This window comes from Lepidochelys kempii, chromosome 2, assembly GCF_965140265.1.
Source record: "Lepidochelys kempii isolate rLepKem1 chromosome 2, rLepKem1.hap2, whole genome shotgun sequence".
In the NCBI taxonomy this organism is placed as follows: Eukaryota; Metazoa; Chordata; order Testudines; family Cheloniidae; genus Lepidochelys; species Lepidochelys kempii.
The window spans coordinates 104,717,195-104,729,238 of record NC_133257.1 but is presented as its reverse complement, the minus strand read 5'-3'; the positions used below and the strand labels follow the sequence as shown (position 1 = coordinate 104,729,238).

General features: G+C 42.0%; 1 protein-coding gene across 2 annotated transcripts in view; it reads right to left on the bottom strand.

The window, feature by feature from the left end:
* Positions 1-12,044, bottom strand: part of CTDP1 (CTD phosphatase subunit 1) — a 172,821-nt gene that overhangs the window by 56,449 nt on the left and 104,328 nt on the right. The gene's annotated exons all lie outside the window — the stretch shown is intronic.

The window sequence follows — 12,044 nt, the reverse complement described above, 5'->3', positions numbered from 1 at the left end:
TTTTATGTGGAAATCTATGAGGAATTTAGGACAGGAGTAACCATGATACAAAACAGCACATTACTCATGTAAATCAGCTCTGTTATATTCAATCCCTCTATTTGGGCCATACATGCTAACCACAACTGAATGTGGTGACTCGTTGCAGGGGGGGATGGAGGGGGGAGAGAGAAAGGGGGACAGGACTCCTAACTCCCTACTGCATTTGGGTTACAAAGGAGGGGAAAAGGGAATGGACTTACCTGAGTGGATGGTAAATAGCTGGACCAGAGGGGGACAGTGACCCATCAATGTGCACTGGTGGAAGAGGAAGGTATTTATACCCCTGCTATCCAGAAGAAATATTCTCAGTGATCATTAGCACCCACCCTCCCATCCACAGATCAGAACAGAATCAGGTTTTTATCATCTACTGTGGGCGTGCGCTAGTCATCTTTTTTTTTTTGGGTGGGGAGCATGCCAGATTGGCTGAGGGGGGTGGGGTTGTTTGCCTTCCCCACAGCAGTCTGGGGAGGTAAAGAGGTTAGATCAAGATGTCACAACTCAATAGGCAGCCGGTGTCCCCTATGCAAGTACATGTTCACAGAGGGGATACAATTCTCTGACAAACGTGTGTTGAAAGGGGATTTACAGGATGGTATCCCATAAGGAAGATGGAAAGAGAGGGGCTGGAGCTCCTAATATCCAGCACAGCATGGAGACATACACCCCTTCTAGTCTCTCTTAACTGTCATATGATGGGAGGCTGACAGGTCGCAGAAATGGTCTGGGTCAGGGGCGTACAAAGGAATAAAAAGTTGGCCGCTTTTGGAGGGGCACTGTGTGTCTCTCACAGCCGGAGGACCTGGTTGTCCCCAACCATGGAGCTGGCACTCTCCCTTCCTCCCACAGACAGAGGAGCTCACTCTCACCGGGCAGCTGGAAGAGCTAGATCCAGGGCCAGAGGAGCTGCCATCTCCTGCCCTCTAATAAAATTTATTTTATTAATGTTTTCCTAACGAAACTGCCTCAGTGGAAAACAAACATTCTTCCAAAACCAAAAGAGCTAATATACCATGACAATCTAAAGAAAGATACCTAATAGACAGAAGTCTGGTACAGTACTAAGTATACTTTATATATTTGTATGAGGTATTAGAATTTAAATTTTCTTATGACAAACAGATGGCACATGGTACAAAACTAACTCACTCACTCAGCAAAACTTTGTATATATTTTAAGTCCTTCCTGAAAGCTTAAGTCTAGCTTTCAGATAAAAACCTTTACGTACTAAGCAATATAACTACAAACTACAGAATTGATGACTACCGAAGTTAAAAATTTTGCAAGGCTGCAGAGAAATCTATCACTGCTCCAATGGATATGGAAATGTATTTTAACAACACTAAGTGACATGGTCAATGAGGTGAAGTTATTGTATACCGTGTTATAGGACTTTCCTATAGGAATATATTGATCTAGCTTAATAGGGGGCTGAGAGAAAAGTAGGAAAACATCGTAAGAGCTACAGGTAAGCAGCCTCCCAGCAAACACTGGTGGCTACAGGCAGAAGTGACAGTTGTTCTGCCAATGCTGGGAACCAAGAGATCAAAAGGGCTATAAACAGTTAAAAAGCCACTGTCAGGAAGTGAAGTGGGTGTCAATTTTTAGGAGCCATCCAGGGGAACACGCTGATACAGAGTCTCTCTGTGCAGAAGTCTAAAGAAGTTGGGGCCTTCCCCAAATCCAGGGATTAGTAAACCTTAGGGAAGGCAGGCATCTCTCTAGACTTGTTTATTGCTCTAGGATCTGTTCTTTCTGAAATTTTGTTCTAAATAAATAATACTTTGATATTACTCCTGGTGGCAACAGAACTTCAGAGTCTGAGCTTAGGTTAGATCTGCTGAAATAAATCACCCCAAGACCCATTTGGAGATTCACTGGGAGGAGAGGGCTTGACCCTTGGACAATTCAGCAATGGCCACAAAAAGGTTTGGCAATGGGCAAAAGGATCGAGCCCTGTGTAGGTAGAATGCCAGTGCATGGCAGACATTAAGGGAGTATAGGACCCTGTCAGTGTGGGAGGTGTACAGTTTGGGGTGGAAAACAAGTAGGTGGATACACTGATTCAGGTGGAATTCTGATACCACCTTTGGGAGGAATTTATTGTGTAGCCATAAGGACACCTTGTCCTTGTGGAATATAGTGTGTTGGTGAGGGTCTGTCATCATGGCTGCTAGTTCACTTATCTGCATGGCTGAAGTAATAGCTACCAGGAATGTCACTTTCATCAAGAATTGGGAGAGAAAGCAGGATGCCAACAATTCAAAGGGTAGCTTTGTGAAGGTGGAGAGAAAGAGATCAAGGTCCCACATGGGTGTGGACTTCAGTACTGGTGAAAAGATATTGAGTAAACCCTTCATGTAGCAGACGGTGCTGGGGTGTGTAAACAATGAGGTGCCATCCACAGGAGGGAGAGATAGGCACTGAGTGCTGCCTCTATAGAGTTGAGGACTCCGCCTGATGTTTTGAGGGTGAGAAGGTAGTCTAGGACAACTGGTAAAGATACTGTGCCCAGTGAGTGGTGGTGAGCCCATACTATGAAGCTACCTTTAGTTTGGTAGCATGCCCTGGTGGATTCTCTCCTGCTCTGAGTAAGGATTTTTCATACTGGGGAGGAGCATGCCTTGTCTACCTTCGACCCCCATACAAATACCATGCTGTGAAGTGAAGAATGCCTTGATTGGGATGCTAGAGCCTCCCCTGATCTTGTTAGAGTAGATCAGGGACTGTGCGGTGGCAGAGTAGTGTGCGGGTAGAGAGTCTGAGGAGGTCTGTGAAGCAGAACTGATGGGGCCAGAATGGGGCTATGAGTATCATGGTGGATCGGTCCTAGTGAATCTTGTGGCAGGAGGGGAATGGAAGGAAAGGCATAGCACTGATTGCCTGTCCAGGGGAGGTGGAGAGCATTGCCCTGTGAGTCCTCCCTTACTGCTCTTTTAGAATAGCTGGGCAGCTTTTGGTTCTTGTGTATGGCAAAGAGGTCCCACTGGGAGTGTGCGCCTCATTTCTCAAAGACACACCGTAGCATGGTGTAGCTCCCACTTGTAATTGAAGTAGAGTGTCCTGGCTGAGCGAGTCGGCCAGGGAATTATGGGTGCTTGCGAGGTACGTGGCTTGAAGTGTCACATGGGTTTTGATGCACCAGTTTCAAAGGCAGACAGACTGAGTAGAGGGAGGGAAACTTGGCACTGCCCTGCTTGTTGGTGTGCACCACTGTCACAATGTTGGAGAGAAGTTGAATGTGGGAGGGACTAAACAAGTGAGGGAAAGGACTGACACACCACATGGACTGCCTGCAGTTCTAGCACATTTATGTGCCCCCTGTGGCATCTACAGTTCCTGGGCCGTGTGGCAGTCCAGGTGGGCTCTCCAACCCCCAAGGGAGACGTGTGTTTTGATTGTGGCGTGTGGTATGGGAGGGGTGAAGGGGATGCCTACCATGACTTTGGAAGGATCGGGCCACCATGCTTAGGAGGGCAGCACAGTCCGGGGAACAATGACCCTTGACTCCATACGCTGTGCTCGGTCTGTAGATGGAGAAGCTAGAGTCAACACATATGGAGATGTGCATGCAGTGTAACATAGGTGCAGGTGTCCATATGTCCAAGGAGAGACAGACAGCCAGACCACAATGTGAGGTCTGGGATGCAGGTTCGCAATGATTGTCATCCGTGTTGTGACGCGGTCTGCTGGAAAAAAACCTCTTGCTCCGATGGAGTTGTGCTGCGCTCCGATAAAGTATATCGTCTATGTACGTATCAACACTGACTTCTCCTCGTTGATACAAATACCTATCAATGCCAGGAGAGTGCGAGGATTGTGGAGGTCACTTCCTGGAGCAATAGTACCACGAGAAGCCAGTCGTTGAGGTAGGAGTATACTGAGTAGCCAAGGTGGCCTATGTGGGCTGCTACCACAGCAAAGACCTTTGTGAACACTTGCGGAGCTGGTGCTATGCTGAACATGAGGACCCGAAATTGACGGTGTTGGTGTCCTACCCAAAAATGGAGAAACTTGTGGTGGGGGTTTGGTGAATATCCATGTGGAATTAAGTGTCCTTCACATCAAGAGCCACGAACCAGGCTCCCTGGGGGAGGGAGTGAATCGATGCCAGTGTAACCATACTGAATTTGGACCTTCTGATAAAGGTATTCACCACCTGAAGATTTGGAATGGGGTGGCACTCTCTACCCTTCTTTGGGATGAGGAATTACAGTGAGTAGAAGCCTCGTCCTTTGTAGTGAGGTGAGACAGGCTCTATGGCTCCTTTGAGGAACAGAGCATCTGCTTCTTGTTGGAGAATGCATTGAAGGGATGGGTCCCCAGCGACAGTCTGGGGGGTGGTGATGTCGATGAGGTGGGAATGAGAGAAATTCTATGGAGTATCCAGTACCCAACTTCTCATGGTGATATTGCCCCAATTGTGGGCAAATAGGGCAAGATGGCCCCCAAAGACTATATGGGGCGCCGCACGTGGCATCGGGGGAGGTTTGCAGGTCTCGACCTGCACGCCAAAACTGAGCTTTTGGTTATTATTGGGAGAGAATAAAAGAGGTGGCTGTGGTGGAGGCGGGGAAGTGCGGTTGTCAAGAACGGTGCCGCCTACGTGGGACCTCCTGCTGGCGCTGTGGTAGCAGGCTGGGTAGACAGCATGTGGGCATGGAACGAACGGTTGCCTCTGCTGTGTCTCAGGACCGGGGTATACATACTAAGGGACATTAGTATGGCCTGGAGTCCTTCAGTGAGTAGAGGGATTCATCTGTCTTTTTGTAGAACAACTTGTACTTGTCGAAGAGGAGGTCCTTGGCTGTATTTTGGACCTCCCTGGGAAAGCCAGACGACTGTAGCCATGAGTCCCAGCTCATAATGACCGCGGTTGCTAGAGAGTGAAAGAATGTGTTGGCCATGTCCACAGTAGCCTGGAGTCCCACCTTGGCTATCAGTTGCCTCCCATCTACCAGTGCCTGGAATTGCTGATGTTGGTCTGGTAGTAGTTTATCCTTGAATTCTGCTAGCCTATTGTAGTTATTAAACAGTTCTTGCAACTTTATGAACAACACTGGAATAAATTAATAAGCTTGCCTATGTAAGTATCCGCAAGCAAAACCATACCACATAGCATGTGTTTCAAACGTATTGGTACAATAATCAGTTTTCAAAATAGAGGAAACATTTTCAAAAAAGTGGTTTGACCTGTTGAGTTGTACAGAAAATTGAGTCATTAACAGTATCTTCAGTTTCTGCTTATAGTGTTAGAATGTCAGTCTAACAGAAATGCTGCTCATAGCATTTTAGAAGAAAGCTTTAATTAATACTAAAGCTTTTTATTGACATACAGTCCAGTGATTGTTGGTTTATTTAAATACCACTGCATAGCTGCTAAAGACAGTAAGGAACATCTGTCTTACATAATACAGAAAGTATGATTCACGTTAAAAAAGAAAAAGTGATTCATCCCCAAAGGTTACTGCTTAAGGTCTCCCTTCAAGAGGACAAATTGTGTGTCTTTTAGCAAACAGAATTAAAAGCCTTCTGACAGTTCCTTGAAGTACTTGCCTAAAAAGGCAAACAAAATTAAATAAATAATCCAACACTCAACCAAAAGAAAATTAAAGATACTTCATTTCTTGTCTTTGAGAAAACTAGCCCAACACCGCTTCATGCACATATAAAATATGAAAGACAAATAACACCTCCTAGTTCAAACAGAGCACCAAAGTCTTTGTTGAAGAGAACATGCAAAATCTCTTCCACAGTGTCAAACAAACCATTTTCACTGGAAAAGTGGTTCACTTTAGAGGCAAAGTAATTTTATAGTCAAACTGAATTAAGATATTGGAATGGTTTACCAGTATTTTAAACAAATTAAAAGAAGAACGGTGAAGAAAAGCAACACCACTTTATTGGAGGACAGCTGTAGAAAGGTTTTAGCATAAAAGGGTTGAGGTTCTCAGGTTGGCTAAGAAAAATATATGCGCTCTGTAACTAGTGTAGGCGGTTAAGCCAACGTAACAAGGCCTTGAAAAATAAATTCAAAAGTTAAGAGGAATGTGGCATTTAACAAGACAAGTTCTGGAAGCATGTTAAGCTTGGAATACGGCTAATGAGATAAAATAAATGTTTCTGCACAAAAGGCCTCTAAATTATAGAAGACTGTTACAAACTGGTCCTAATAGACAAAGAGAAGTTGTTTTGTTATGTGATAAGCTTATAGTACATTCCAATGTACCAGTGTTATCTTAAAATATGGGTCACTAAGATGATAAAATGCTGGGTGCAGCTAGTTTTAAAATAATCTGAAAAGAGGACGAACCACCATACCTTGTTGCTTATGAATGTTTTTTACTATATGGATTTATTATTAGATTTTTAAACATGTTTAGAGCAATTATATAAATATAATTTGAACTTTGGATTTAATACATGAATTTATGGTTAAATTAATGTCTGACAGTACCTTGTAGTCACATAAATTAATAATTCCAACTGCAACAAATTCACAGTTTTTTGTGGGGATATATTTACAGCACATATAGGCTCATGTTGCTTTGTGTCTTCTGGAAAGCAATGACTAGATATTCACTGAAGTTCTAGCAACAAATACAAATCATTTGATTTAAGAAACAGATATAATCAAACTTTTAGAAATAAAGGCTCAAAAGTCATTCACTGCTCCTAATATTTAATGAAAGAAGTGTTTAAAAATTCAGTTTGTACAGAACTGAGAAATGAAGTAGAATCATAGGGCAAATACAGCATCAGAGAACAGTTGGCTCTGATACTTCATTTTTCTCCCATAGCAGTTATTAATACACAAAACTTCAACTGAATGCATGACCTCTCCTAATATGGGTAGCATTTCCCTATTAATTCTTTCCTGAGATTACAGAAATCTCTTGCATTGATTTCACAAGAAAGCCTAGTCTGTTCATTTCACCTCATAAAGGACATAGTGGAACTGGGAAAAATTCAGAGAAGGGCAATGATGATGAAGGGTAAGGAACAGCTTCCATACAAGGAGAGACCAAAAAGATTAGTGCTGTTCAGGTTAGAAAAGAGACAATGAAGGGGTGATATGATAGAAAATTCTTCCAACCAAAAACAATAACCAGAACTACCTCTAATTTAAAATATCAGATCACAAAGAGATAATCAACAGAGAATGCTCTCAGGGAAACAGGAAGAATATGAAGAAGTCTACTAGAATTAGTCCTATGCCAAATAGGAAACAGTACAAGCAAACTCTACTGTCAGACTCAAATGAAAGTGAGCACATGAGGACTGGAAGGAAAGGGGCAGTGGGGGAAGGCAAACATTCTTCGGAAAGACATTATTTCCAAAGGGGGGAAAAGAAAATGTGCAACTGTTCAACAGATCAGAGTATTGAATCTAGGCCTAAATTTTAGGATAAATTAATGAAACCAAGTATTTTGCCATATTATATTTGGAGATTCCACCCCAAAAAGCCACTTGTGCTGTTATAAGCAATAAGAAATAAACCACAGAAAGCACAAAATGATACAGGGTATGATCTGTGCAAACAAAACATTATTTTAAATGTACCCTGCTATTTTTTCCTCTTCCCAGTGGCTTATTTTGTTTGGAGTTTTTTTTTTGGGGGGGGGGGGGCAGGGAAAGAAAGAGTATTTGTAAACCCTTAAACATTTTGTATATTTAAAAACTGAAAACTGTTTCCTAGTTATACTATAAAAAAATTCAGGCACTGGCAATAAATGAGAACTGTATATATCATTCATGCTGCTATATTCCATTTACTCTTCTCACCTATCTGAAATAGCTGAACTGAGAGAGAGAGCACGTGAGAGAGAATGAACACACAGGCATACATATAGAGATCCTACTTTGTCCTGGGAGAAAAAAGCAATTATGAAAAAATCTTAAAGTCCTATTGGCACCACACCAAGAACAGCTGTCATGCTGAAAAGGGAAAAACAGCCATTTGAAAATGTTGTAAGAAGTTATTTAGAGGAGTTCCCACTGGCAAAACCACTTGGACCATATTATGAAATGAGTTGGAGCAGCAACCTGAATAGTTGCAGTTTATAACACTGTACACTAATGGCTGTAAACCCTGCAGTAAATTTAACTGGACTCCTGGGTATGAGATTATATTCTTGAAAAGAAGATATTACATGAGAAATCTGAGTAGCTCACATCAAGTTACCAGCTTACTCCTGCTTAATATCCACCTGCAACACACAAATGGCACTGAAGCAGCACCCTTCACTTCACTAGGTTTTACCACACATCTGTAAGTAAAGGAATATTTGAAGTGGAGATGTTTCCAACGTGCATATTTCCATCTGCATTCCAAACCTGAGGAAGTATTTATGCATTAAAATGAAAGCACACATTCTTCTATAAAGCAGTACCAGCACAATATAAAATGCTATTACTCCGTGGTCACCATTAAAGTCTTTATGGGTGGTATTTGTAAGTAGTTAATTGTTGTATTATTACAGTAACAATTAGGCAAAAGGCAAAACTGTGAATAATTTAATGGCACCCATTGTTCTTGCACAAGTTGTTTACCACAGGGCAAGAATTATGCATGATGATAAAAATGTACCAGAAGCTGGTTCATATTAGTAGCCCTGTGTGTTAATGAACAGAAACATTTATTTGCACTTACCTGAATTTCCTTTCGAGTAATTACAATGGGTTGCAGCTTGAGGGCTACTGTCAGTCAGTGGCAGCAGAGCAATGTCCTGTCCCCTAAGGTTCCTTTCAATCAAGACAAATTCCACAGCCAGGATAATTCAAATCTATTTTTCTAAATTACAGACTGTGTCAATTATACTTTGTTTTCCCCTCAATTTCTCCTACTTCAGAAAATGGGAAATAAACCCAAACCCTTGGATGTCAATTTCTATTTCTAATCTGTAGGGGACATCCATCTGTCTTCAAAGCGGCCAAGATCTGCAGACCTTATTACTCAAAGAAAGGAAATTTTCAGGTAAGCAGGGATAAATATTGCTATTCTTCATCGTGCAAAGCTCCACAGATCCATTACAATGGAATTTTAGGTGGGAAGCAGGATGATTCCTTAAATATGGGACTCCAAAATAAAGTACATTATAATTATCTTCCCCTTGCCACTGAAATGTGGAGGAGGCTTCTGTCAAAAAATGGCATTGGCTAAAAGATAGGATTGACCAATATTGAGAGTTTTCATGAACTTATGTACTGATGGCCATGCAGATGCCTAGCAGATCCCCACACAGGAGACACGACTTCTCTGCCATAAGGACTGGACTTTGATGCTTAATAGAAAGAAGATTTGAATTTTCTTATGGAATGAGTGCTATTGACACTTGTGAGGACTGCTTGTCTGACTAAAAGTACAATACTGGGTCTCATTGGAGAAAGCTCCCAACTTCAAAAACCTCATCTGATTGTAGATAGTAGATATTAAGAGCTCTATTAATTGGAATGGAAGTATAACATCACCTCCTGCAGAGGTTTGATCTGGGTTATGTCATACTGAAGAGAGCGAGGTTCCACGGTCATGTTCTCAGACTTTGATTGGCTGGAATAAGGGCTGTTGCTCAAAGGAATTATTTCTATGTTAGGATTTGTACAACACTTTCTTGAGCATGCTGATAACATTTTACTACAGAAACTTGACTTTTCTGCTTGGACACTCATACGTAGAGATTAAGACCTTTCTGGACAAATTCAAGGCTATGTTCCACTTTAACACTGGTTAAACCAAAGACTTTGCACTAATCAGTAGCATAAGTTCTATTTGACGACTTTTTTTAAAGGTCCATGAGAATGACAGTTACTTTAGCCAAGTCTCTATTTTGAAGCTATCTGGGCCTAAGTGGATTTTTTTTTTCCCAGTAGCAGGTCTACTCTACAAGACAGACATTGGAAAGTCTAATGTGAAGTTAGCCAGATCTAAGAGCCACAGCCTCCACAGCCAGAAAAAGGCTCAAAACAGTATTACTGATACTCTCTCCTTCATATATTGTGTGTGTGGTCCTAGGAAGCAGTGGCAAAGATGAGACGACATAGCATGGACCTTGTCCAACTTTGCAAGAGGTCATTCTCCACCTCGTATCTTAGGCCCTGACAGAGACCACAGTGCACTTTAAATACTGTTTCCAGATGCAAAGAGATTGATCACCAGACCACCAAAATGACAGTGCGGTATTGGTGGGTGCAGGTTCAGTCTGGTAATCTGACTCTTAGTGGGCACTGCACACTGAAATTGGGAACTTTGCTCTGCCCAGTACAGAAGTTTTTTCCTCTCTAGTATAGGGCTGATTTGTTTATCCTAGTTTAATTATGAAAACCGCATTAGATGTATGGACTCTAATGACCAAAACAAGTCTGTTATCCAGGGAAGGAATAGTGCTCCAAGACCTCAATGAATCATTGTGTTCCAGCTGGCTATTGCTGTGCTCTCTCTGGTATCCATTCCCTGGATTGAAATAGGGATGTGAAGTCTCAGCTGCCTGTTTCACTAACAGGTTACTCCCTTCAAAAAATCTGAATCTCTACACTCCCTTGTAGACAGGGCAAAGAACATACAATGGGAACTTGATCTCTGTCAACAAATGTGGCAGGGTGACACGTGGAAGGGAACAACAAGAATTACTGGATAATAACATGAACTCTGGCTTATTGTAAAATTGTGACTGCTGTCAGCTTGGCTGATACCGAACACTGAATCAGGAATCTCCAGAGCTAGAAACATGAGACGCTACTGCTGGAACTAAACAGACAGACTTCATTTAAGGAACTTCTTTGTTTTCATTAAAACCTTTCACGTAGTGGAAGACTGTAAAACCTTTAGTCCAAAAGTAAAATTAGACAAAGACAACCCTTTTATTTTAAAACGTTATAAAAGAAATGCACTGACGACCAGTTAAGCATATAGTGTAATTACTTGATTGAAGCACTGTGCTGATCAGATTTTCTTCAAGGATTAGTTTTGCATAAACCTAATTTGATTGTTGCAATCACATTTAAAGTGTAGAACATTCTCCTCATTGTGGAGGGCTTAGAATATGAGGAAGGCAAATGAATGAGTGGGTTCAAGTGGGGGACAAAGTTGTTGTGCAGACCTAAGAATCATCTCATGTGGGAAAAAACTGCACATAAAAGAACCCAGGATGGGTAATGCCACCAAACTTATTCTTTGCCAACGTACTTGCCAACAGGAAAAAATATTTAAATTAGAAGCATGGAGAAGACTCCTCCAATACGTTTTTTTAAAAAAGCAGATTCACACATTACTTGGAACATAGTCATTCTACCTCTCTTGATGGCATCCCTGCAGAGTAGAATCTTAAAAAACTGGGAAACGTGAGGGTGCTGCAAAAAAGTCCTGAAGTGTACAGAATTTGTTACAAGTCTCTTAATACTGAGACTTGGACCTTCAGGAAGTTAAGACTCAGATCCATTCAGAAGGAACTCTTAATATATCCCTGGCTGAGACACAAAATGGGATTCTTGCCCTTTCAAGTACCATGAGGAGTGAGATCAGAATCCCATGAAATGCCCAGACTTGTGGACAGTTTCAAAATCAGAAAGCCCATGAGCTTTCGTTAGAGCTGGACGTCAAATACTTGGGGTTCCAAGAAGAAATACAAACTGAAATCTTTCCTTGGGCAACTGGGCTAGAAACATGAATGTCTGACAGAATGCTAGGTCCTGAGCAGGCACTAAATAGCTCCTCTGAAAATACATGAAGATGAGGGACTCGAGTAGTAGAAAGGTCCTATGATTACTTACAGATACTACCTCATATGGGGAGGCTATCAACAAGCATCTATGATAGCAGTTTCCAAACTGTGGGTTGTGCTCCCAAATGGGGCTGTGCCATGAGCAGATGGGTCACAGGTCTGACAGGCCAGATTTGGCCTGCAAGACTATGCCATCTGTCCTCATACATGTCCAGACCTTCTCACAAATGCCACACCAGGAGGCCACCATTTTGAGACTTAAATTCAGAAGATCCTTATATGTG